This window comes from Oratosquilla oratoria, chromosome 19 (assembly GCF_046742065.1).
Source record: "Oratosquilla oratoria isolate Oo_2021 chromosome 19, ASM4674206v1, whole genome shotgun sequence".
In the NCBI taxonomy this organism is placed as follows: Eukaryota; Metazoa; Arthropoda; class Malacostraca; order Stomatopoda; family Squillidae; genus Oratosquilla; species Oratosquilla oratoria.
Genome location: NC_134795.1, coordinates 10,676,849 through 10,682,982, shown reverse-complemented (window position 1 = coordinate 10,682,982; position 6,134 = coordinate 10,676,849).

The following is a 6,134-nucleotide window of genomic DNA, read 5'->3' as shown; positions in this document are numbered from 1 at the left end:
ACTGAGGCAACAGTGCAGCCTCGCCCCAACACTTTTCAACTCCTTCATGTACTGCGTATTGGACATACTCTAGATGTTGATCATTGTCAATGCAGAGCATCTAGTGGCACCACTAAAGTCACTGTCCTTGTCTCTGCTGATGATGCTTTTTTACTTGCAGAGTTGTTGTAGATCCTGGTTGCAGCCCTTGTGTCACTGCACAGGGAGGTGAGACCACTTGGACCCCAGGTCCAGGTGTTTGGGGGGTTTACTGGATGACACAGTTCAGTCTGTTCATGCATATGGCAAGGACATTGATTTCACATATCTTGGTAGTGTAGTGCATAACAATGATGGGTCATGTCAGGAAGTACTTTAATGGTGTTATAGATTCACTCAACCAGAGAATAATGCATTGTCGATATTTATGTCACTTACAGTACCCACACAAAGTATAGAGCACCCCTCCCCCTCAAAGAAAAAAAACACAAACATAATGACATTGCATCCATGTACTCAAAAATAATGTTATGAAATTAAACAATACTCAGTTTTTAGTATTTGGTCATCTGTCCTTTAGCTTTGATGACCCTTTGTAGATGTCTTTGCATTGAATCAGACAGTTTTCAGAAGTAATCCAGCTCCATTTCTGTGGTCCACATTTTCAAGATCTCGTAGGAGAGCCACGGCACAGATGATGTGTTGCAGGTTGAGAGCCAATTTTTCATATAATTCCAACAATTCTCAATTGGGTTCAAGTCAGGAGAGTTACCTGGCCACTCAATAAGCTCAATATTATGATCAGAAAACCATTTCATCACTGGTTCTGCTTTATGGCATGGTGCATTATCCTGCAAAAATTTCTCACATCCATGAATCTCATAAAAATGCAACATATGGTCATCTAGCACTTTGATATAATTATCAGCTCTCATTGTCACATTTTTCAGAAGGAAAAACAACCCTGCACAACCCCCTGCACCACTAATTGAACCCCACACCATCACACTGTCAGGATGCTTCACTGTTTTGTGGGCATACTGAGGAGAGTAGCGATTGGAATTCTTAGGACGTCTGATCCTCCTTGGCCGTGGTCTGACACATTTGAAGGTACTTTCATCACTGAACAGTACTTTACTCCACTGTTCAGCAGTCCAATCTTTGTATTTGTGTGCAAACACAAGTCTCTACTTCACAATTGGCGGGGTAAGGAGCGGTTTGTCAGCAGGCTTGTACCTGGGAAGGCCAAGCTCCTTCTGCAACTGATGCTGTATGGTTCATTATGACACTCTTTGCATCAAAGTCGGATGCCTTCTTTTGAGTTCACCTGCTGTAATCTCTGGATCCTTGAGTGATTCACATCACAGGAGGTTGTTAGTAGACTTAGGTCTTTCTAGGGCTTCCAGGGACAGGTTTTCGAGGTGGTATGACGTTGGGTGGTAGGCCACAAGCTGTAGTGACCAGACGTCAAATGGTGCTCTCACCTCACCCTGTACATCTCAAAAATTCTTTTGTCGACACAGTTTCAGTCTTTCAGGCCAAAATACGAGCCTTTTCCTCACCACTAAGTTTAGTAAGAGCCATCAGAGTGAATGTCTTTTAAAACTGCAGCACCACAAAGTGAAACAACAAAAATAGGGGTTAGGAGGCTGGAGCAAAAAATAACACAACTCCTCTCCACAATAGCTCAAAGAGCACTGAGGCAGCGGGAAACACAAAAAGTTCAGAGCTTTATTTAGCCTTGATTTCAAAGGGGAACACTCTATACTTTTTGCGGATACTGTATGCTCCCTGTCTTGCTGCACAGGGAGCATACTAGATAAATACATATGTATATATATATATATATATATATATATATATATATATGAATTGATGAAGGTGGAAAAAGAAGTCACGGGTCTAATTCTGAGTTTGAGTTTATTCCTGACCAGTTTTGCTCTATGCTCTGAAGAAGCATAGAGTGAAACCGGTCAGGAATAAACTCAGAAACTTGGAACTAGACCCGTGACTTCTTTTTTCCACCTTCATCAACTTGTCACAATGTACCAGCATATATATAGATATAAATATATATATATATACTTTTTTTTTTCTTTTCTTTTTTCTTTTTTTTTTACTGGTAACCACTAAGGAAATCGGAAGAAAACAGAAATACCCAAGTGCTTTCGTGTAATTCACATCTTCAGGGGAATACAGAAAAAGCTGTGTTACAAAGAGGTTTAAAAATTACAAGATTATACACTAGGAAAGGAAAGGGCATAGTACGAGATGTCACAAGCTTAAACACTAGGAAAGGAACTGGCATAGTACAAGATGTCACAAGATTATACACTGGGAAAGCACAAAAAATCACATATGAAAAAATAAGTCTTAGTACGCAAAATGGAAAAGAAATCTAGAGAACAGCACAATTCACCAAATTAATTTTGGTCACATACAACCTGATTACAAATTTTGTTAATGATAAATTTATCTAATTTATAAATGCCATTACTGATATTAAGAGTAGAACCTTCAGAATTTTTTATAATACTACAGTACTTTCTATTATGTTTCTATTGACAAATGAATTACAAGAAATAATAATGGAAGCATCAGTCCAGTTAATACAATGATTGAAGTCTTTCATGTGAACAAATAGAGCATTGGATTCTTGTGCTGTTTTAACACTATATTTATGTTGTTTAATTCTAGTTGATAGTTCTTTGCCCGTTTGTCCAATGTAATACTTTTCACAATCTCTGCAAGGGATTTTGTATATGCACCGATTTCCTTAGTGGTTACCAGCAAAATTTGAGGATCACGTGTTGTTTTTAGTGATCTTTCTGCAATATATATATATTATATATATGTATATATATATATATATATATATATATATATATATATATATATATATATATATATATATGCAGGCTAGTCTTCCGACAAGTGTTTGTATCATTTGACATTTTTGGAAATAGACTCATCCGCTGGGATTCGAACCCTTGCCTAGGCGGCTTACGTCTTACAAGACAAAGGCCTTACCGACCATGCTATCTCGACCCTACAAAACGAAACGACTTGGTTCACGGCCCAGTCGTTCCGCCGAGGGCACTCGGACAGAACATGATACGTAATGTATTTCATCAAATCCTTTATGAAATACATTACGTATCATGTTCTGTCCGAGTGCCCTCGGCGGAACGACTGGGCCGTGAACCAAGTCGTTTCGTTTTGTAGGGTCAAGATAGCATGGTCGGTAAGGCCTTTGTCTTGTAAGATGTAAGCCGCCTAGGCAAGGGTTCGAATCCCAGCGGATGAGTCTATTTCCAAAAATGTCAAATGATACAAACACTTGTCAGAAGACGAGCCTGCATAAAGGAGTTGATGAAATATATATATATATATATATATATATATATATATATATATATATATATATATATATATATATATATATATATATATATATATATATATAATATTTATATATGTATGTATGTATCAGAGTTGAGCGTGTTACTGCCAGACAGGTGCATTACCAGAAAAAAAGGGGTGCATTTTCGTCACTAATGTTACCCATTTTAATTTCCTTAGAGAGGTTCGCAGTACTGCATGTGTGTGTGTGTATATATATATATATATATATATATATATATATATATATATATATATATATATATATATATATATATATATATATATACATATACATATATTTGAACAACCACAATGCACTTTAATTCTAAGCCATCAACATCGGGAGACCCGATGGAGTCTCCCGATATTGATGGCTTATAATTAAAGTGCATTGTGTTTTTTAAAAATGTATCTCTACTCACTGGGACCTATTCAGTGCTGTACAAATATATATATATATATATATATATATATATATATATATATATGTATATATATATATATATATATATATATATATATATATATTAAAATCCTAAACATTTGAAAACTTAGTAGTAAATGCAGTGTTTATACAAAGATTCATCTTCCATGATCTGGAAATGATTTAAGGGTCTTTACTGTTGTCACTGAAAATATTTTCTTTGATCCAGAGCATAAAGTCTTTAATTTACTGTGAATAAATTTCTTTTAGATTGGGGATAACTTGAGTTCTTACCACTATTTACTAGATGAAGTGTCTTGTTTAGAAAGCTTGAGAGTGCGTATTTTCACTTCAGGTTAAGTAGAGCATTTAAAATCAAGATGCTGTTTCATTCTTGCTATAATATCAGCCCAATTGCTACGTCTTCTCTGGTTTTTGAAAGATAGCTTTGAGGCTTAAATAAATGAATTCTTGAGGTTTGCAGATTTAGGCAGACTTGATTAGTTATAAGAAGTGGTGCAACAATTTTAAATAAGTAGCTAATGTTTCAGCAGAGCCCAACTGATGAGTTGTTTCTTTTCTTATGTCTAGCTGAGGTCGTCGATCGTTAGTAGACCATGCATATTTTAAAAATGTACATGAAAATTTGATAATGCACATCAGACCACAGTAAAAGTATATGCATGAAATAGGATTTTTTCTATTATAGAGCATAAGAGATAACATCAATAAGGTGCAGAAGTCACATAATAATTATATTTTAAGGATGTGATGTCACAGTTTTATGAAATGCAGTTTCTTGTAACATCACGTCATTGGTTACGCCTGATCACCTCCAAGCTATGTAACACCATGCATCACCATGAAATTATTTTCACTTTAGTTTACATGCATATCTAAAAGAGACAACATATGCACGGGTCATGACTATATATATGGCAGAATTTTTTAAAACAATAAAAATATGTTTTAGACAGAAATAAAGAGAGGAAGGGGAGGTGAGTCAAGTAGAGAAGAAAAGGTAAAAGGTGTGGATAGACAGATCTTGTCTTAAGATGAGGCAGTAAGGGGAAGATGGGCAGAGTACTTTAGAGAGCTGTTGAATGTGGAGGAAGAGAGGGAGGGATTCGTGGTAGCAGTGGAAGGCACTAAGAAAATGGTGGTAATAGGAGAGAAATAAGAAAAGATGAGGTGCAAGCATCTCTGAAAATGATGAGAACAGGCAAGGCTCCTGGGTTAGATGGGTGTCATATGGAGTGTCTGATGAAGGGAGGCACAGTAATAGTGGACTGGCTGGTGAGGTTTAATGTGTGTCTAAGGGAGGGTAGAGCACCAGAGGACTGGAGGAGTGCCTATATAGTTCTGGTTTACACTAGAAAAGGGGACAATTGTTGAGTGTTGTTGGAAAGGCTTATAAGAGGGCTTTGATTGAGAGGATTAGGAAAGGGGTAGACGGAGTAATTGAAGAACAGTGTGGGTTTAGGAAAGGTAGGGGTTGTGTGGATCACATTTTTGCAATAAGGTAGATATGTAACAAAGCTTTAGGAAAAGATAAGGATGTTGTTTAAACCTTTATGGATCTGGAAAAGGCTTATGACAGGGTAGACAGGAAGGCATTGTGGGAGGTATTGCAGATATATGGGATTGGGGGAAAGCTGTTAAGAGCAGTCAAGAGTTTTTACGAGAGTAGTAGAGCCTTATGTGTTAGAATGGGAAATAGAAAGAGCAAGTGATTTGAGGTAAAGGTGGGACTGCGTCAGGGCTGTGTCATGTCACCATGGCTATTCAATGTGTACATGGGTGGAGTGGTGCATGAAGTAAATGTGAGGGCAATGGGCAGGGGACTGGAAATGATTAAAGAAAATGGAGAAAAGTGGGAGGTGTAGATTTGTGTTTGTGGTCTACATTGAGTTTGGAGGCATTGAGACAAAGTTGTGTTTTCTTTAATCTCTCCATCAAGACTGATTTTCATCTTGGAACATTCCCCAAGGAAAACGCTGGCGGTTGCCAATGGTGCTATAAACATACACATAGTGGTTGTTGCTAAAACAAGGAGCTATATACAATTTATTCTTTACTTCTTACACTCAGTATTTATGCATAGGTGATTTATTTACAAGCAATGGAAACACATATTAAAAACATATTGGTCATATGATGACTTTGCAGTCTGCAATTTCCAACGCAGGTGTCCAGACACTTGGCCCTATTGACCACAGTGAGATCAGATGTGCTCAGACCAAATGACTGCTGTGAGGTCAGAAACAATAGATGGTCCCGTGGGAGTTCTCTGGAGATGTCGGACCTTACATCATGTAGCTAATGC